General features: G+C 46.8%; 1 protein-coding gene and 1 long non-coding RNA gene across 5 annotated transcripts in view; one reads left to right on the top strand and one right to left on the bottom strand.

The window, feature by feature from the left end:
* The window catches only part of Frmd4a (FERM domain containing 4A), a 600,187-nt gene that overhangs the window by 524,041 nt on the left and 54,001 nt on the right, over positions 1 to 22,145 (top strand). The window lies entirely within an intron of this gene.
* On the bottom strand, positions 18,237 to 22,093 carry LOC147005989 (uncharacterized). Its single transcript, XR_015046572.1, has 2 exons — positions 21,933 to 22,093; positions 18,237 to 18,379 (listed from the first exon to the last, which is right to left on the bottom strand). It is a non-coding gene; the product is annotated as an uncharacterized LOC147005989 (long non-coding RNA).

Below are 22,145 nucleotides of genomic sequence, written 5' to 3'. Positions count from 1 at the left end.
CTTTTTGGCATCACAGAAGTAAGCAGAGACTAGAGTCACCTGCCCCAGAGAAAGGGAAGTCAGGTCACTGGGACGGGACTCGTGTTTGAATTTTATTTTCATTGACACACTTTCCCAAGGCCAGAGCAAACAGAAAACTTACAGTGGAGAAGTGCTTTGGGGGTGAGAATGGACCGCTGGTCCATTGCACACTCCCAGACTGCTACCCAAGCTTCTGTATTGTGACTAGGACAGAAACATGTCTAGGCTGACCGCACTCTATGCACATCTGGGCTGACCACACTTTATGAAGTTAGCACTTGTCCTCTTAGTCGCCTTCTTCATTGAATTTATATGGGGAAATAGTGTGGTAGAAAGAATTTCACTCACTTGATCATTTCCGTTCCAAGGACAAACGATGGAGGAGCTTTGTGTGGCAAGCTCCAAAACCTCTCTGTTTTCCACTCACACACAAGAAATCAATGGTGCCCCGGCCCCAGCCCGCAATCCTGCTTTAACCATAGACCTATACCCCATCCTCACTTTGTCTCTCCTGGTACTTTTCTCCGCCTGGCCTCTCTAATGCTGTCCCTGAGTTTTCTTCTCCTTCACCCAACCCCTTCCTCTCCAGCCAGCCAGATGGGTCCTTTATGTTTTATTTTACTTGGAAATGACAAACACGGCCCCATCACCTCTCACAGACTCCTGGCTGCAATCTGTGCAACTCTGCTTTGTCCTTTTTTGGGGAGGGGGGGGGCGGTGTAGCTTTTGACATTGTCAGTAGTGCGCTTGATGGACACCCAGGGAACTGTAGTGAGTAGTAGGCACTTAGGTATTCAGTTGGAGCTTAAGAGCATAGAGAATTTCCAAAACCTAATTGAACCCAGGCCAGCATGGCTAAGACCCACAGTAGAATTCAGTCTTGCCCTCTAAGCAGTCTGTCAATGGCTCTCAGTATTGTGAGCTGTTCTGTTCACCATGGTTGTGTGTAGGAGAATTTTTTCTTACTCTCTCTTAAGTGTAACTCTAATGAAAGTAATACAATAGCCCTTGATAAATGTAAAACACCAGAGACACATAACATGGGCTCAATAAATCTTTATTAGTAAGACCCGGTTTGGTTTCCAGTGCTCACAGAAGGTTCTTAAAGAAGAAAAAAAAAGTTATCAACAGAGCATCAGAGGAGAGGGAAAGACTGACAGTTGGATCCCAGAAAAGTCACCAGCATTCATAGAAATCCCTGGGAGACAGGCTGATGATGATTGGGTGGTCTCAGGTACAATCTGGGGGTCCTTGGGAAATGAATGCTGAGTATAAAGTTAGGGAAAGTACTTTCAAACCCCCATCAGGCCAAGTGATACATCTTCTTCATCAGCTGTGCGTATGGTGTGTGTGTGGGGGGGGGGTCCATGTGTCTAAGATGTTCGTGGGGCTCAAGGGCCAAACTGAAGAGTGCACAAGAGCCATAGTTGTGAAATCCTACCCACCGGGAGACTCCAGGAGGAGTCCTTTTTTTTTTTTTTTTACAGGATATCATTAGCATCACAAATCCTCTTTTTGTTGTCTGTAGGAAATAGGAGAGGCTCTGAGCAACTCAGAGCTTTGGAACAAGTGCTGAAGATGCACACACCTGGCAGAGAGTTAGCATTGCATGTTTGCATATAAAGCGATCCAAGTCCCTCCTTGGTGACTCCAGACCACCGAGGGTCAGAAACTCTCTGGGTCCACCCTGTCTCTCTCTGACCTTCCACTATACGTGTAGAAAGCATTGCAAGGATATCCACAGGTGTCTGGAAATAGCCACGGTCTATCACGACACCCCCCTACCCCCACCCCCACCCCCACCCCGTGCTTCCTGTACTCCAACTTGTGAAAAGGTGGACAGGCAGAGCAGGTGTGGCTGCATCCCTAGATACTGAGAGCTGGAGTGTTCCCAAACACAAGAGGACGAGTGAGCTACAGGAGGGATGGCCTCCAGGTGGTAGCATGCCCTTCTGGCACTGGGGCCAGGTACATCTCCACCACCTTAAACCTCCAGGGGTGCTCAGGGGATGATCAGTGCCAAGATCTAAGTACCCAGGGGCATCTGTGGCAAGAACTGCCTCTCCTGCCCGGGCAGCTCTTCCCACCCAGCAGTAAACAGAAGCCCTCACTGACACTCTGACCGACTTACAGCAGCTGTCACGTGGCACCATCATACTGAGCACCAACCTTCAGGTTGAGGCAATGGCGATGTTAGGCACTCCCTTTCTTTGAAGGGCTGAGGGCTCTCCCATGCCACCTGTGAGCATCCATACAGGTGTTCCCATAGGGCTCATGAAAAATGTCTCTCTAAATCCCTGAGAGTCCAGAGGTAATGGCCATCTCAAATCAGACAGACAGTAGGTTGATCCTAGTTCTCTGGGTGAGATGCAGTTCACCATTCTGGTTTCAGTATCTACCCTATGTCAGAGTCCCACTCTGAGTAGCTTTGGAAAAGTGAACTGCAAAGGGGGCGTGGGGGTGGAGGGGGCAGCTCGGCTGGGGTAAAAGAAAGAGCTATGCTTCCTGCTGTTCATAACCCACAATGCAGGACCTGGATCTCTCCAACAAGCAGATTCTTCTCTTCCTAAGTACAGCTCTGGGCTTCGTTTCAAAACCTTTCTGAAAAGCCAGGTGGGTGCTGTGGCACAAGCCCATAACCCCAATACTCTGACTGGGCAGCTATCGGTCATCCAGGGCCACATATCAAGATCCCGCCTCAAAACAAAACAACAAAAAAACCCAAAAGTAAAACACAGAAAGCAAACAAAATTTAAATTTAAAGCAAAACAAAAACAAAATTCTTTTCTAGTTCCCCTCCCCCAGCACAGCCCTAGTGTGTTTGTCAGAAACAGTGAGGCACATAGGGGCCTTTTGGACTTGTGTTTTGTCTTTTGAATGTGTTCAGAAAAAAAATCAAAAGTTCTAAATGAAGACAGGGCAGGAGCCTGGAGGCAGGAACTGAAGTCGGGGGCTGCTTACTGGCTTATTCTCCAGGGCTTGCTCAGTGTTCCTTCCTATACACCAAGACCACCTGCCCAGGAGTGGGACAGTTCACAGTGAGCTGGGTGTTCCCATACGGCTCATTAATCAAGGAGGTGCCATAGGCAATTTGATGGAGGTGTGTTCTCATTCGAATGACCCTAGCTTGTGTGAAGGTGACAAAAACTGCTCAGCACAAACGCTGTGCACAGAAGACTCATCCCCCAAATGCCCGAAAGTAGCAGCAAATGGGATTTAAAACAATGAAATCTGCCACGGGTGTGCATTCCCCTCTGCAACGCTCCTTGCTTGAATGCATGAGGTCGTGTATAAAGACGAGGCAGAACCCCCAAAAGTTGCTGAGAATACATTATAACATGTCCTGTGAGCTTTTGCAGACACCCTCCACCCACTCTCAGGATTCCACCAACCTCGCAGATTTCACCTCCTGCCAATCATCACATACCACATTCCAATAAGAAACATCCCTTAGCTAATATCACTCTTGCCAATGGGCAGTTGTCCTGGCTATCTTTGTTATGATGTAGAATCAGAGGAGGGAATGACACACATACACACATGTACACACATGTACACGTCTGTCTTGGCTTAGCAATAAAAGTGAACAAGGAGAGGATCATGAAGAGCAAAGGTCACCCTTCCTCTCCATGGGTTATGGTCTCCTGTTTCCTCCCAGCTGCTAACCACCTTTAACATTTGTGTAGAAATAACTCACTGCCTAGGTTGCTCTTGACCTCCGGATTAATGAAATGGTACCCAGTGGTCATTTGGCCCTGAGGGTCAATATCAGGCTACCTCCTAGTTTGCATTTGTGGTCAAGTACTGAGACTTTCAGCACATTAAAACCTGAAACCCGCTAAAGCTTTGCCGGGCGTGGTGGCGCACGCCTTTAATCCCAGCACTTGGGAGGCAGAGGCAGGTGGATTTCTGAGTTCGAGGCCAGCCTGGTCTACAGAGTGAGTTCCAGGACAGCCAGGACTACACAGAGAAACCCTGTCTCGAAAAACCAAAAAAAGAAAAAAAAAAAAAAAAAAAAAACCTGAAACCCGCCCAGCAGCAGTGACGCTGGCCGTCACAGCATTCTGCCAGTTATGCTAGTAGTAAAAGCAAGAGTATTTTTTTTCTTTCTTTCTTTTTCAAAGCATGTGAATGCAAAAAATAAATGCCATATATTCGAATGGTCTTGTTGATTCAGCTGGCAGCATCAAGGTCTTAGGGGGCATAAATAGGTCTGTCTCCCAAGGAGCTCCCTGTAAAGAAGAGATCCCCACATTCCTTAGATCAAAGCCTGAGGAAACAACAGCTGCTTTAATCTCTGTGACCATCAGACCCTTCTGTGCAGCCCCAGTCACAGAGGTGTGGGTTAGTTGTGGCTAATGGCTCAGTTTCATTACCGGGATCAGGATTTGTGTGAAATCCTTCTGTTTTGCAACCATCAGACCTGTGGACAGACTGACCCTCTGGCCGTCAGAAGCCACGATAAGAAGAAAGCAGAAAATACTAACTCAGTGGGGCTTTGAGACAGCCCAGGGTGAAACGTGAGCCTCAACAGACACCTTCCTATAGAGGCAGCGTTCATTAGCCACAGATCAGCACTTGCTCTTCTATCCTTGCCAGTGTGTATTGAATGAAAGCTATCCTTTGGGAAGGGACTGGCCAGTCAGGCCTTGTTACATATTCAGTAGACAGCATTTACTTATTTATTTGATATGCACTTAGGGGGGCTTTTATGTCTGCTTAGATGCACAATTAGAAGCACTCCTAGGTCCCTTCCAAGGCATTAGGAGAAGGAATTAAAGTATCTGGAAAGCATCCGGAGCAGCCAGTGTGGCTTCCCGAGAGTCCTGAGAGTAGTTCAGAGACAGGGGAGGTGGCTCCAGTATTTGATGGGTTCTTGTCACCTCCCCCAGATGAGTAAAGATTTTTTTTTTATTCTATTAGATGATGAGACAGGAAGCGAAAATAATATTTACAGGAAATATTCCATTAGCTATGAGCCGGCTCCCAGGGGGATGGCTCTGCTCAGTCACTCAGAGCGATAAGGATGCTGTTCCTCGCTGACTTGGTCCAGCTTCTGTTTGGGCAACTTTGACTCATTGCTGGCTGCAGAGCCCTCTAACTTTGCCTGTCCCTGGCTAGGTGCCTTGCGTCTCCCAGCTTGTCTGTTCTCCTTGGAAACCACACCTCTATACACACCAGAGGAAGCTCTAGTTAATGTGTTTAGCATTCTTTGCAGCCTTCCTCCTTCACGGTTCAGGATCAAAGAGCCACCCCTTATCTATCGCTCCTTTAGATCATAATGCTAGCTGAGTGGGCCTGCAAAGGCTCAGTGCCTATGGCTGACACTGGTCCTTGCAGTGGGTCAGCAGGGAGAGCTAGCCTTAAAGCTGTAGAGCAGGTACGTAGAGGAGATGGATGGGGGGAGAAACAGAAGTTACCAGGAACAGACCTAGAACCCCAGCACTTGGGAAGCTGAAACCTGGAGTTTCAGGCCAGCCTTGGCTACAGAGCAAGACCCTGCCCCAATCAAGGGCTGGAATGTGGCTCAGCGGTGGTACGCTTGTCTGGCATGGCCACATACACACACACACACACACACACACACACACAAAAGTGCTTTTTAAACCAGCAACCTTTGCCAAAATGAATGATGGGAATTTGTTCACATCTGGTGTGGGGCTGGGGAGCTGTAACTCATTTAACCTCTATGCATCCCTTTATCTGTGACGTGGTAACTGAAAGACACAGGATGGATGTAACCCAGTTGTCTCCACCTTTAGTGAGTTCACTTCTCCAAGACTTTCCCACTGTCAAGATGAGGGAGCATATAGCCTTGGCACAGCAACCACCATTACAATCTCATCTGCCCTTGGCTTAGCAAGCATCATTACCATCTCTTTTATACTGAGCCTGACAGGCAGACAGAAGCGCAAACAATACCCCTTTGTTAAGGGGAGATCGCTTCCTTGGTTATTGAGTCTGGGAACCCAGGGTCCCTCTGTTCCCACAGGTTACTGGGGAGCCTCTTCTGAGCATGCCCAGGGCACCAGCTCATGTTGCACTCTTCTGGGAAGCTCATGTTCCTATCAGCCTGTTGTTACCTTTGAGAAAAACATTTGTCTTTGAGCAGAGAAAAATCTCACATTGTCTCATATAGGTGGATAAGTTTGTTTTGTTTTGAGATAACAGCTCACTAGATAACCAAGGCTGGATTTGAACTTACCATGTAGGCCAGGCTAGCCTCAAACTCTAAATCATCCAGTCTCTCCTGCCCATGTAGCTGTGGCTACAAGCTTGTGCTACCTACCATACCTGGCTCCTCTGTGTGTGTGTGTGTGTGTGTGTGTGTGTGTGTGTGTGTGTGTGTACACACACATACCCCTGCACCTGCACAGGTGTCAAAGTACAACCTCCAGGGTCATTCCTCAGACACTTAACCTTTTCCTCTTGAGACAAACTCCCTCACTGCCCTAGAATTCCCTATGTAAGCTAAACTGGCCATCCAGCAAACCTGCCTGCTTTGCCTCCACAGTGCTGAAATAAAAGCATACTACACTACCACACCTTGCCCCCCCATATGGGTTCTGGGGACCAAACTCAAGTCCTTATATCTGCAAGGGAAGCACATTAGCAACTGATCTATCTTTAGCCTGAGAACGCCAATTTCTAGATAGATAACCGCATGTCTACCTTAAACTGTTCTCTGTATGAACCAATGCCCAAGCCAGATCTGATGAGATGGCTAGGGTAGTTTCCGTCCCCATCTGACATGTCTGTTGTTGCATGTGGTCTCCTTGGGTCCATAAACTTACTATTCCAATGCCTAGTCTCCTAGATATCTTGTCCTCCCTGGCCCTACAGCACATGCACTGACACCGAGAAAGACCATATAAATAGCCACATTGATGGTGTGGACAGTAGGGGTCAAACAGGACATTGGGTATTTATAACACTCAAATAAACACCGAGCCAGACAACATAGCAGCGCCCATGAGACTGGTGAGCGTCTGGACTTTGCGGACAGATTCCCACCACTCTGAGAGCCCTGTTGACCTGGATGCAAGTTGAAGGAAGCAAATCAAAACCAAATGCTGCAGTTGGATCCCAGCTCGCTGCAGGGCAGCATTCAGTAGCCCTACTCGTGCCAAAAGAGCCACAAACCAGTGGTAACTTCTAAACTGACTTTGTTTTTCTGGCTCCAAAACCAGTGACTTCTCATGGAATAACAAGAACATCTAACCCACTAGAACACAGCTCTTTTATCTCACACCATTACTTGATGTGTCTCTCCTTGCCCCTTGATGAAGCCACAGGCAGTCTCTTGGCTCTGCTGGTAATCCCCACATGGTCAAAGTCACATAGTCACTTTAAGCAGCTAAACAGCTTCTATGGAGACAGTAATGGGTCTAGAGAGATGCTCCAGCAGTTAAGAGTGCTCGCTGCTCTTGCCATTATCAAAGTTCAGTTCCCAGAGCTATGTCAGGTGGTTCACAAACCGCCTGCAACTTCAGCACCAGGAGATCTGACAGCTGCTTCTGGCTTCCCCTAAGTACCTGTATGGATATGCACATATGTAAATCAAAGTAAAATAGAGATTCTTTTAAAAATTAAATTATCATGTTCAGTCCCGAGAGATGCTAAAAGATTCCATGTTAGTCAGCTTTTGGGTGCTATAACGAAACACAAAGATTATTATCAACTTACAAAGATGAAGCCCTTTATACAATCTTTATACAAAGATTGGGCTCATAGCTTTAGAGATTCTAGGCCATGATCAGTTGGCACTTTTGCTTTGAGGCCTGTTGCAAGATGAAAACCACAGTGGGAAGTGCATGGCAGAGCAAAATCACTAACCTCAGCCACAAGACACAAAGGAGAGGAAGGGAGGGGGCCAGAGTCCCAAAATCCTCTTCAGGGGCCTGCCTACTGCCAGTGACCTAATGTCTTCCTGCATGTCTCCTTCCTAAGGATCTCACAGCCAACTTCTCAAAGGCGCCACCCTGGTGGCCAAGCCTTTAACACAGGGGCCATTGGGGAACATTCAATATCCCAAGTGTAAAGGGGGGTGAGATGGCTTACTAGGTAAAGGTGCTCCCAACCGATCCCCAAGACCCACATGGTAGGCAAAGAGCCCTGACTCTTGCATGATTTGCTTTTAGCTTTACACAAACGCTGTAGCATATACAGGTCTCACACACACACACACACACACACACACACACACACAAATAGGAACTATATAAATAAATACATTGAAATTTTAAAACATACAGATCCAATGTATAGTAGCATCTTCAGTCGTAATGTGCAGTCTCTCCCCTGTCTACTGAATTCTGCCTGCTGTGCTATGGAGGCTGGAGAAAACCATCGGGCACCCCTATTGAGATAGAGTGTCTTATTGGCCTGAAGCTCACCAGTTAGGTAAGACTGGCTAGCCAGCAAACCTGCCTCCATCTCCCTAGACCCAGAATTTCAAGTGTGCACTACCACGCCTGGTATTTTGTGTGGGTGCTGGGAATTGAACTCAGGTCCTTGTGTTTTCAAGCCAAGCACTGCATTGACTGGACCGTCATTCTAGCCAGTAAGGTTTGTCAAACTTCTAACAGAGTTCATATGACACAAGTGAGTCTGTTACAGCTTTCGTTGCACAGCTCATCAGGGTTGAGTGTGTTGACAGTGTGATACCACCCATCTTCAGAACTCTTTCTATAATACAGATCTGGAACTTTTAACTGCAGTGCCCTGTCTCCCCCCACCCCCACCCCCCAGATACTCCCCAGCCTCTGGTGGCCATCTTTCTGATTCTTGTATCTGTGAGTTTGACTCAACTAGTTGGTTGCCTATGTTTGTCTTTGGGTAAACATATCCAATTCCAGGAAATATTTCAGAATGAGAAGGGTTCCTGAATAGGTAATAATTATATCGCCAGGTCAGAACCAGGGTCCATGTCACCCCATTGAGCCTGCTTTTTGACCTTTCTACCCAGTTCTTGGCCCCTGCTTGTGGCCTTTCCTGCCTGGTAGTCAAATCCCAAGGCTCTCATCAAGGAATGTTCATCTTGAGATGTCACTCAAGACCTCTGTTTTACCTATCCTTGGATCTAACGTTCAGTGGCCAGGGTCACTGCAGACTGTAAAATCTACAACAAGTGAGACAGACTACCTAACAGCCTGATTATTTTCTCCAGCATATCCAACAGGTGTTTCTGCTGCCTAAAGTTCTCCACCTACCTTTTGCCCAATCTGAAGGGTGTATACTGGCATTTTATTAGCCTATGTGCCCCTATGCCCACTGGCATGTGCACCCAGCTTGGTTGCCATGGCATTTTTATGTTCCAGCCTTTTAATGAGAGGGCAAAGTACCAGGAGGCCCTTGGACTCCGGGCTCCATAGGTCCTCAGTTTGGATTGAAACCAAACACCAACCCTACCTTAGAGGCGTCACAGCTGAGCGAGTTTCCTGTGCACCTGTGTGTTTCTAATCACATAATTGAGTTTATGGTTGACATTTGGAAACTCATTAAAAAAGAAAGCTGGTCACTGGCCAGGTTTCTCACCAGCAGAGTGAGAGGCTTAAGCTGCTGAGAGCAGTGAGCACCCAGAGGTGTGATTGCCCTGGTTGCTCATGTGCTCAAGGAATGGGGACAGTAAGTTGTCATCTAGAAATGAGAGAAGGGGTTCCCACAGCAACAAGGGAAGACTCCTATGGGAAACAGGTGCTGCTGAGAATAAAGGAGCTTCTCTTATACCTGAGCTGCCAGCTCCATTTATGCAGTTAATCTTACTGAGGTGTGTTTGTTCCAGTACAGTGCATTAGACCTAGGGCTTTCTCTGTGCTAGGAACATATGCTAGCATGAGCCTCTGAGCTACATTTGCAGTGTACATTCATTCATTCTTTCTCCTCCCTTCACCTCCCTAATTTTGGTATGGGTGCTAGGGATATGAGCTTGGGTCCTCTTGCTTTCTCAGCTAGCACTTCATTATATCAAATGAACCATCTCCCTAAACCAGTAATCTATCCCTTTTTATAGCAGAATGATATTCTTTGGCTGCTACTTCAGCCCCTTCTGCACTGGCATACAACAGACACACACACGCACACACACATACAGATGTTAATATCTGCTCAGTCCCTCACAGAGCTCACAACTGACCACTTTTGTAATAATGCCAACCTTTCCCCAACCCTGCCTGCTTGTTTTACATTTGTCCTTGAGCCTCTTATCCTCGGATTGACTGCTCTGTGAGCCGTGAGTCAGTTTCTTATTTGTTTACTTTTTGCCTAATGAAAATGCACAGACCGCTTCTATCCTTGCCTCATATGGTATATGAAAGATACTAAACACCATGCTTGATGGCACACATCTATAATACCAGAACTTAGGAGGTTGGGGCAGGAGGATTGCTGTGAGCTTAAAGCCAGATTGAACTACATAGTACTGGCCCAGCCAGTGCTGCATGGCAAGATCCTATTTGGGCAAAAACAAACAAACAAACAAATAAACAAATAAAATGCAATTGGAGTAAAGTATCTAATAGTTGCAATCCAGTGCCAATTTTAAAGAGATCCAAACATATATGTGTTCAGTAGCCTAAGGGACTTAAGTATAAATTGGATAACTCTCAAGGAAGAGTCTCAGGCACTCACAGCACTGAAACACTGAGGCATTTGCAAGGGAGGGGGGAAGGGAGCCCACAACGTTTTACCACTTATTTCTGTACGTAAAAAGAAAGAGGGAAGAAAGGCGAGGGGGCATTTAAAAATGGCGTCCACTTCGACTGAGCTTTGGCTTTGTTTTCTGACTAATGGACCAAAAAGAAATCAAGAGCTAGTGACAGTTGGCTATCAAGATTGCACTCCTGGGATCCTTCAGGCCACCAGACACTTTCTCTTTCATAGAAGCGGAAAGTGTTAGATTGGGAAACCCTGGTGTCAATCATCGAAGAGTGCAGCAGCTTACTGCTGATGAGCTGTGCATTGCTGGGAAGATTTTTCTTAATCAGCATGGTTCACTGGGGAAAGCCAGGGTGCCCCGCTCTCCCTAAAAACGGCTAAACCTGTTTAACACCCATCCCCAGCACAGCCAGGACTCAATAAATACAGTTTTCCTCACTAGGCAGAGTCTAAGCAACAGATCCTGCTAATCAGCCAAGAATCTACTGCTGGGATCTGCCCTGCCCAGATTGTATTGAGCAGACAGGCAATTTCTACACACGATGAGCTGTTCAGTCCAAGCAGGAGGAGCATCCCAGGATTCTGGGGTTATAGGCATCCCTAGTTCTTTGTAGGATCACACTGAGTAAAAATAGGAAGCTGAGTACTTGACCACTCTTTCCTCTTGGTCTGACTGTGACTGCCCCTTCCACACAGCCATATGCAGTTGAGGGAGGGTGGTCCTGTGTATACACATATGTGCGTATGGTGCATATGCATGTGGAAGTCAACATTGAATGTTGTTCCCCGGGTGCCTTCCATCTTGTTTTTTTGAAAAATTGGACCGGGGCTCACATGTTCAGCTAGGCTGACTGACCAGCACATCCCAGAGCCTTCCCGACTCTAGGCTGGTACTTCCGTGCCAACATGCATAGGTTCTGAGGCTCAAATTCAGGTCTCCATCCTTCCACACCAAACACTTTCCTGGCTGAGTTACCTTCCTGACCCTGGAGGTGCACCTTTAATGAAGTAACCACCTTAATCCGTGTTCCCTACTTTGTGGAAGCAGCCTGAGCTGGAGCTCCAGTGCACGCGGTGGTCACATGCCATCTTGCAACCTTGCAAGTCTCTGAACTGGGTTTGCCGTGACTCCTTTCCTCCAGTTCTTTCTCTACTCACATACTCAGCCTACAGTTACTGGGTAGCAGGTGAGTGACTGACTTGCCTCAAGCACTGTACATTCCCTAGGCTTGAGCATGACAGAGACATCTGAGTGAAAGGTCAGCTGCAGCAATGGATGCTGATGACTTAGGGAGAAGTCTGGGTAGAGCTAGCTACCTGGGAGAACTACCCAGACTGGGCTGGGAAGCCTGTGATTACAGGAATATCCCTGATGAGAGGACATAGCTCAGGGTAGGCTGCTGAGCATGCTCAGTTGTTTCCCTCTGCCCTCCCCAGCCCCTGTAAGTTCAGGAAATCTTCAAACTGACCTGACCACTTCAGAATTCCTCCTGGGGGAGGAGAGGGGGAGTGGGATACCAGAGCTTGAACCCTAGGACCAGTCATTCTGGAACGACTGGAATATGGGAGTTGAAGTCTTCACTCCTAGAACTTACCATCTTCTTTCTGGAGAAGGCATGGCTCCAGCAGGGAAATCCATAAAAGAATAGCAACCAGGACCTCAGCTACAGAGAGGGAGACTCTGCCCAGGCCATTGCATGCCTCAGAAAAGCTGGGTGGTCAGATCTTGTAGCAAAAACCTCAGACCAAGCTGCCTACTTCCTGCCAGTGACAGGCACGGCTGCTGAGCAGCCTGCAAAACACAAAGGGTTCATCCTTTAGCTGGCCAGGAAGCAAGCCAGAGATCTGCTTCCTGCCACCAATGCAGCAGCCTCAAACCAGATCCCCGTCCAAGTGGAGAGGTCTTGCACCTCAATTCTCAGCAGCATATAAGGAGCCTCCCCCAATTCCCACATAAACCAGGTCTAGAGGAGCTAGGGATTAACTCAGTTGGTAGAGTACTCACTAGCACTGCATAGCTGTGCACAGTGTAACCCCAGCCCTTGAAAAGAAAAGGTAAGAGGATCGGCAATCAAGCCCATCCTGGGCTACAAGTTTCAAGACAATAAAATCAAATCATGTTCTGTGTGGTGGAACACACCTTTAGCCCTAGTGCTGGGGAGACAGATAGGTGGATCCCTGAGTTCAAGGCCAGCCTGATCTATAGAGTGAGTTCCAGGGCAGATGGGGCTATACAGAAAAATCCTGTCTTGACAAACCAATACACAAACAAGTAAATAAAATCAGCTCAACCGGTTTAGGAAGTACCTGACCTTGTCATCAAGAAGGGCAGTTCTTGAAGCACCAGGGGTGTGAATAACAAGATGCTGTTAAATAATGGTCCTTAAAGGGCCCTCGTTCCCTTGCTGCCTTTCTTTTCAGTCCACACGGGTGATGGGGTGGATCACCTTTAAGGTGAGCAGCTATTCACTGGTAACTGTTGTCATCATCTTCTGCCTTCCATCTCAGCTTTCCCCAGGGTCAGATGACCTTCACCAAGGGGATGAGGTTGCTAAAATGATGCCTCGTCCTTGGACCAAGCATCTCGGTACCAGAGTACTGACATGTTTGCCTCGAAAACAAATAGAAAAGTACAACTTTTTTCCACACAAACTAACTCTGTCCTCCAAAGTACTCAAACACTACATAGAAATAAACACTTTAGAACCCCTTACGGTTTTCTCAGTACATGGACCAAGTCCGGAGGTTTACATTTAGTCATTCCCTATCTTTTCTCGTCCAAGGATCAGTTACTCTTCCCATTGCTGCAAAGGCAGCTTGAAGAAGGAAGGCTTTACTTGGCTTCAGAGCCGGCGCCTGGGAGCCGGAGCAGACCTTAACTGGTTACATTGTGTCTAAGACCCAAGAGACGACACTGGTACTTCGCTCGGCTTCTCTTTCCCATTTTATTATCCTGGACTTCAGTCCGAGGAATTGTGGCGCCCACGTTCAGGGTGGGTTAACTTGGTTAAACTCCCTTAGAAATAACTAGCAGGCATGCCAAGAACTATGTCTCCTATGTGACTCTAAATCCAACCAGAATCACAGTACTGACTGATTCTACCTACTGAGGAAAGTCTTTTAAAGGGAGGAACTGGTGTGCCACATAGCACTGGGGCATAGTGCTCACGCGGAGGAAGTCTAGTTAAAGTGCATGTTTCACAATGCAGGCACTGACCCCATCCCCCTAGAGCCATGCTCAGCAGGGACAGGAGAGGGGGGAGTGGGGGATGGTAATTATATCTGGAAGAGAAAGAAAAACACAAACGCAGTGCCTCCTGAAAGTATTTATCCTTGCTGAAGCTTTTAAACTCTTTCTGTAAGAAAAAGCAGACGAGGAGAGGAGAAAGTCATCTAGACAGCTCCTCAGGGGAAGAAGACAAGAAGAAATCAAATCTAGTGGGAGGAGGGGATCAAATGGTCTGTTTCTCTCCAGGCTCTGTTAAGGATTGGCTGGCCTCTTTCTCCCCCTTCCTAATGATTCTTAAGCCAAATGAAACTAAAAGGTTTTTGATGGGTTAAAGAGAGGCCATCCATTAAAAGGTATATGTTCTGCGCTCTGGGCATCTGTCACTGGGTTAACCATGTTAGTTTGGAGTCCCTGGTGTCTGACAGTGAAGGGGGAGGGGAGACCTGGCTGAGTAAACACATTGAGTCCATTAGATCTGGCTATGGAGAAAAATTAGCCATTGTTCTAGTTGCTGGGTGTGCAAGCATCTCCAAGAGGAAATAGATGCTTGTGAATGCTGAATAAAGTATGGAGGACATGTGCCTCCATTCACCGCCTGTGGTCATAGTTTGTCAACTTGGAAGGGCCCAATTTGGTCCCCATGGTGTCTAACCTCACTGATTAATGCTAAGTTCTATTATAGGAGAACATTTTATTTTTCAGATCAATATTCTGAGATTAAATGTCATAGCAGGAAAATGGTCAAGATGATCCCTGGTCAGATTGCAATGGGATTGGGGTTGTAGCTTGGTAGAGTGCTTGCCTAGTATGCATTGTACCCCTAACATCACAAATAGATGCAATTTGTGGGTGATTCATGTGATGGAGATGATATAAAGATAGTTATATGTACATCAGCAGGTGACAGAATCGGCTAGAAATGACTGGGACAAACAACTCAAAGAGAATATCTTGAACTCTGCCCAAATAGAATGAAGAGCCTTGGGCTAGGCTCTCACTATGTGAAAATTTCAGTTGAAAAGAAAAGATTTGGGGGATGGTAAAGGCACTTGTCATCCAGTCTGATAGCCTGAGTTCTATCTCTGGAACCCACAGAGTAGAAAAAGAGAAACAACACCAACACTTTGTCCTCTGAACACTCCCCCACCCCCCGACAGCCTCTCTGTCTCTGTCTCTCTCACACACAAAAATAAATAAATAAATAAATGTAAAACATGTAAGGAAAATATTTTTAATACCCTTGGTAACATATTCATCATCTTTCAAAAAAAATTGTGCAAACTTGAACTTTAGGCTGGTACATGAGAAAACTAGAAGCAGCACTCTCATGTTTTACATTAGGAAGAAGAGTAGTGTGTTCTGAGTGACAAGAAACAGCCATCAGAATAATGAGCAGTGGCTGAATGCTGACTCGACACTCTGTATGCACTGATGCATTAGTTCAGCAGCATTATAGGAAAGTATTGTTCTTCATCGTATTAGTTCTAAAACGAATAAAGACACAAAGTTTCTAAAGATACATAGCCATCAAATACTTGATAGATACTATGACTTTGAATCCTGTGCTTTTAATGTCTATTATTTTGTTTTTGTTTTTTGTTGTTGTTGTTGTTGTTTGCTTGTTGTTGTTGTTGTAATGAATCCAAGAGAATGGCATTGAGTTGTTTTGAATTTGCAATGCCAGCTCTGGCCTATATATGCACAGAATATATGAATATCTCATTTTAGAGATTCGAATTTAAAAGGCTTTGCACGTTCAGGCCCAGAAGGGAGAACCTTTGACTGGCAGGCCCAAGGTTATCTTGTTGTTGTCTTTGTGTTGGCTAGTTTTTTGGCAACATGGACATAAGCTAGAATCATCTGTAAATAGGGGAGTTCAGCAAAGCAAATGCCTCTGTAAGACGAGCCTGCAAGGTAGCCTGTGAGGCATTTTCTTGATCAGTGATGGATGGTGAAGAGCCTGGCACATTATGGGCAGTGCTATCCCTGGGAAAGTGATCCTGTTTGTGGGGAAAGGCAGTGGGGAACTAGTAGGCAGCAATCTTCCATGGCTCCTACTTCAGTCCCTGCTGCAAGATTCCTGCTTTGAGTTCCTACCCTGAATTCCTTTGATGATGGAGTGACCTGAGCGTTGGCAATGGAAGCTGGCCTTCATTGTCCATGGCGATTAGTTAGTTCCAGAGCCTTGGGATGGTAAACCCCTTACATAAAATGATGCAGTATTTGCCTATGACCCAGTATGACTGTCTCTATCCTTTCATTTCCTTCAGTTCTAGAAGCAGGGTTTCACTGTTTAACTGAGTCTGGCCTGGGACTCATTACACTGTGCATCCTAATCTGGATTCAAACTGCCAACAATCCTCCTGCCTCAGCCCTTTGATGGAAGCCAACATGGTCAGGTTCCCAAATACTTTAACTCATGTCTATCAGGTTTGTAGTGCTGAATTCAGTAGAAATGCTATGAAAGTAGTTATGGTGTGATAGCCATTTGGGAATAGTGACAAGATTTAAAAAAAACAAAAAAACAGTGTTCAGTCCATATAATTTTTTTCAAATATTTTCAACCCCTGGGTGGAAGGACAAGCAGACACACACACCGTGGGGTGAAGGGATAGCTGTAGAAAGACACGCTGGGGGCTGGTGAGATGGCTCAGCAGTTAAGTGCACCAACTGCTCTTCCAAAGGTCCCGAGTTCAGATCCCAGAAACCACATAGTGGCTCACAACCATCTGTAACAAAAATCTGATGCCCTCTTCTGGAGTGTCTGAAGACAGCTACAGTGTACACCCATATAATAAATAAATAAATAAATAAATAAATAAATAAATAAATCTTTAAAAAAAATACACGCTGGGTGTCGTGTTCTTCCTCTTGCCCAGTAGCATAGCCAGTACCAAGCAGACATCCACAAATGCCAATGGATAAAAGAGCTTAGATTAGATGGAGATCTGTGGTCGACCTAAACCACAATACCTCTGCTTTTCTTTTCTTTATAAATAGAGTAAAACATATTGGACGCCTACAAAAGTATTTGTGTCCATACTTAAAATGGACACAAGGTCCCAACTCTTCTTCCTCATTCCTATGCCTGCTTCTGTCTTCTCCCATACATTGCCGGGATGCACAGGACCAAGTCCCCTGCATGCACGACATTGGGAGTTTTCTGTGGCACCTCTATTTGACGCCTCATTTTTTTATGTCCTGATATAAAGATAAACGCAGGGAGTCATGTGTGATGGTGTCTCAGGAAAGAGCAGAAGTGAAATTAGGAAGTGGGGTTTGTTTTTGTTTTTTGTTTTGTTGTTTTGTTTTTGTCTGTCTGTTTTGTTCTGTGCTTGGGGACTATTACTATCTGTGTCCTCCTCTTTGAGAACTTGAGTGTGTGCCATCAGATGGCCAAAGCTAGTCTCTTGGAGGATCTGAAGCATCATTGTTCTTGCTCTTCACTGGGGCTTTGTGGCACAATAGAAAAAGACCAGGACAAGAAGTCACAAGCCAGGTCCCAGCATCAATCACATACTTAACCTCTGGCAGCTCTGAGTCTCTGCCCACCAGAGCAACTTCATCTGGGAAAGGAGGAAGCGATCCAGATGGCTGATTGGATTCTGTATAATGGTCCCTCTGGATGGAGCAGGAAGTTACTCACAGGGAGGTCATTTAGGGGCTCTATGACTCAGCCTCAGGGACAGGAGGAAGACAAGGCTCCCTAAAGTCCTGCTGGAGAATCAGAGCCATTAGGCCGAGCTTCCTCTCAAGTCGTTTTTCTACACCATCCTGACAGCCTGCTGCCTACTCCACATGCCAGCCCACAGTGCTTCACAAGTGCTGGCTGGAGAGGAAGTCCAGTGGAGCCGAGGCCTCTTCCTCAGCCATGCACAGGATGTGTGAATCTAGTGGACTAATTGGAGCCAGGGTTTGGGAGGCCCCTGCTCATTAAGGATTTACAGAGCACCTTGTCATATTCAGGGCTCAAAGACAATAGTTATTAGCCACTTTTGCTTGCTCTCCATGGATAAATATTTCCCTTCTTGGTTTTATACATGAGGACACTTGGGACCAGAATGAGACAGTAGAGGACCTGTGACCCTAGGAAGCCTAGGTCAAAGGCTGAGAGCCCTTATCTGGGACCATTGGGGTTCCAATGATGGTAGCAAACACCGTTTTAGTAAAAGCCCTTCCCGATGGTTTCTCTAAACCATCTTTGGAAACCTCTTAACTCGTACAATTACCACAATCCTTATTATTAGAGACAGGGTCTTGATATGTATCTGAGGCTGATCCTCTTGCCTCACCCTTCAGAGTGATGGGCTCACAAGCAAGAGCCACCATGCTAGGTTAACGCTTTTATTTCCCATGCAAGCTCCAGTCACCATCCCCAGGTCCATTCATAACCAAGGCTATTGCCGTCTCTTAGTCTCTGACTGAGGCTGAGTGTTGAGGCAGGTGCTCTGTAGAGCCTGGATGAAGGTAGATCTACAAGAAAAGAGGAAACATGTATTATTCGTATTATTATTATATTTACAGTGTGAAAGCAAAGCAGAGTGATCATGTCTGAGAGAACAAGCCTGGCTGGAAGCCCCTTTCTCACAGCCGCTGCATTGTGCTCCTTTGTGAGAAAGCACTCCACTTGTAAAGTTAACCACCCATCAGTGAGTGGAAGCTGTTCTCACTAATTGGTGGGGTCCCGGGGAATGCAGCATGGTTAGCAGCTGGAGTAATGGACCAGGTGCCTTGGACTTCTATTTCTGGTTCCTTCGGAAACCAGTTGTGTAGCCCGAGGCAATTTCCCCTCACTTCTGTGTGCCTTGTTTCTTTTCCTTCACCCTTAAGAAAATTTGCAGTTTTTCTTCACAATGGGCAGTGAGGGGGCTGCTCAGTGAGCAAGGAAACAAACGTGTCTGTGGGGATTTGTGGAGATGCCTAGCCAAAATGCCCTGATTTAACAGGTATTGATCAGTAGACACTCTGATTACTGATAGGACTACATAGTTGAGCTTATAATTAGATTGTTGGGCATAGAAGTAGCTGAAGTCTTTAGGGAGCTAGCCCAGTCATTGTCATGACTGTCTGCTGTGTCTTTATGCGGCATCCCAAATCACAGTGGTGACTTTACATAGTGCCAGGGATAGGTCGTCTTCTCTGCAAACCAGGGCATGGGGGCTCTTCCTGAGTAGCCCCCAGGGATGGTGCAGTACCAGCAGAGTGAGGGCTCATCCCTCCCTATTTACAGGAAAACAGGAAACTGGACATCTCCCCTTTGCCTTTCTCCATATTGTGTGTTTTTATTTGTCTGTTTGGTTGCTTTTGTTTTGTTTTGTTTTGGGTTTTTGGTTTTGGTTGGTTGGTTGGTTTTGCAATGCCAGCCTGAAAACTGAGTGTCCAGCAGCCAGGGGCTTTAATGTCATATGAACAAAAATGCCCCAGACCCCCATGAAGAGCAGAGTCCCTTTAGCTTAAATGACATCCAGCCTTTCCTGCCAGCAGCAGCTGTCTCTGCCCTCTCCACCCCTTCAGCCTTCTAGTTCCTGCTTCCCCCAACCTCCAGCAGCTGGCTGGGTCCCTAGCTCCACCCCTCTCCTAACTGAGAAAAAAAAAAATCAGTAGCCAGTGTTGTTGCCTGTGTGCCTATCCTCATCCAGTTCGGCAGGACACTGCCTATGTCCCCAAGAAGATTTAAAGGTTTTCTAATCTAGAAAAACTGTCTACTCCCAGTTTTCCTTCTCAGTATTTAGTTTGCAAAATAAAAACCAAAATAAAGTTGTGCTAAAACAGCTATCAGGGACTCTATTGCTTTATCCCAGCAACGAAATTTTCTACAGAAAATACATTACCCCGTGGACACATCCTGAGAGCTAGGACTCCAGTGTTCACCCTTCAGAGCAGCACTGAAGTGGAAGCCCCACCCCTTTCCCTGGACAGCCACTCTGGCTAAAGATGAGGGGCTGCAGCAAGCCCAGATGGTTCTAGTTGGGTCTTTGGCAGACACACAGATCTCCACACTACACAGCATCAGGGACCACTTAGAGGAAAGCCATGGTTTGTGGTTTGGATTTTTGCAAGGAGCTGGGGAAGGAGGAGTTGCCAGGAAACCGACCCTCAGAGGGTTATGCTCCAGGGCTCTTTATCGGGACTGGAGGCACTCCTGAAAAAAATAGACAAGTGGGGCTTTCTCCTGAGTGTTCATGTCAGGTGTAACTTCCTTGCCTCCCAGGGAGGGGGGGTCTACTTTCTCTGGTCTGTACATCAGATACAGATGGGGTCCTTAACTCCCAACCCCTACTCCATGCTACCAAGACCAGGACCGGCTATATCACTTGTAGGGCCCATGCCAAATAGATAAAAACACATTGGAAATTTCAAGATGGCAGCAGCAAGCGAATGACCCTCTTGAGCAAGGGACACTTGAGTCACACATCCAAAAGGCCAGACCTGTCCAGGGTCCACGTTGCTTTGTTAGGGTTGGCACAGGGTAGGGTCTAAGAAGGACATATCTTTCTTTGGGAGAAGTGGTAAATAATCCTTTATACTTGCTATAAGATTTCTAGCACACACATAATCTAATTTAATTATTTAAGCTCCAACTTAAGACATGGGAGCTTTAAGAGAAGAACTCTGGTGGTTGTGCAGTCACCCTCTCTCTTTTGCCAGGATCTGGAAGCTCTAAGAGATCCATGACAGTGAGATCCATGTCTGTTGATTACTTATTTCTATTCCCTTGCCCAGCCTGAGCCCAGGACCTGCTGTGGTTAAGATCCATCTAGAGCTGAATTACTACAACTTACTTAGCTAGCGACATGGAAGGAAGGGAGCCTGGATTTAAACAGAAGCTGACTCTAAAGCCTCTGTGCCTTGCCATATAGCATGCTACGGTACGGCAAGTTATGCATAAAGCCAAGGTCACAGTCCAGTAGTTCTACTGCCTATATGGCTGTGGTGAGGCCTAGTGGCGGTATCTATACCCAAGACGTAGGTATCAGACTCAAAATATCTACACTCAGGGATTCATGGTGGCAGAGCACCCACTGGCTGAGACATAGTTCTGTGTGTTTAAGTGACCAAAAAATTCTACTCAGACAGGATGGACCAGAAGCCATCTGAGCCAGCGCAACACTTTAGAGCATTTGCTTTCTCTCCAATGTCCCTCCACCCATTTGCAACTGATCTCCAGGGAGACAGGAAAGTCTCTAGTCTCTGGCTTCAGAGTAGAAGGCAGTGTGGATAAAGAGGTAGCTCCTGAGTCAGAGCCACTCATCACCCCTTGCCCTTCCCGTTACCCATGCAGACGGGATCATTTAGAATTCCATAGGGGAGAGTGTGAACGTGAAAGAATGCAACCTCTCTAGAAACCAGTTTTAGTTGCTGCTCAGTTTTACTTGGGTGGTAAACATCCTGGGCCTGGAGAAAACGGGGCTCACGGAATACTGGGAAAAGGTCTTTGCGGAATACTGGGAAATGGTCTTTGCGAGTGAAAGGTGGGTGCTGGAATAGAGCTGGGACCTCAGTCTGGAGCAAAACCTAAAAAGCTGTGCCTAAGCCTCCACACAGGGTAGACAAAGGGGGTTACAAGGAAAATCAGCCATTCTCACAGGAAAGACAAGAACCCTGCTTTACTCTGGAGCAAAGCAAACTCACATGCTAAGCATATAAAAGGAAATGGAAGCCGCGTGAATAAAATAAATGCAAACTCGTGTACACAGAGCTTTAGCCCCTGGTGACGCTCCCCAGACCTCTAAGTAACTTTCACTTTCATCCAGAAAAAGCCACCGGCTCCTAGGAAGCGGCTCTAATTGCCTCCCAACTCCTCAAGATCAGCTTCTTTGACTCCTGGGGTTCCCTTGTCCTGACTCTGTGCCCCCACAGGACAGAACTCTTGCCCCCACCCACTCCGCTCCGCCCACCACGCCTTTGTGCTGAGAAAAAAAAAAAAAAGAATTACAAACACGCACTGTGATCATGACTCGCCTACCCCCAACTATGGTCGCACAGCCTCCGCCCTCCAGCGAGTGAGGATGTCTGAGGCTCTTACACATTAACGGCAGGAAGTGGAGTCCCGAAGGGAGGCTGGGAATTTGAACGCCTTCCCATTTCAGCACTCGAGGGGAGGAAGCACTGCTCAGCCCTCCGCGTGCACAGATGGCTACCGCTCCCTCCTGAGCACTGTGTTCCCGGCTGCGATCCTCCTCCTCTCCCTCCTCTCCCTCCTCTCAGCTCCCCGCCCCCACCTCTCTTCCTCTCCTTG

Source organism: Mus caroli, unplaced genomic scaffold (genome assembly GCF_978045245.1).
Source record: "Mus caroli unplaced genomic scaffold, Mus_caroli_1 scaffold_2, whole genome shotgun sequence".
NCBI classification, from domain to species: domain Eukaryota; kingdom Metazoa; phylum Chordata; class Mammalia; order Rodentia; family Muridae; genus Mus; species Mus caroli.
The sequence above is the reverse complement of the archived record's forward strand: the minus strand, read 5'-3'. Positions and strand labels throughout refer to the sequence as shown.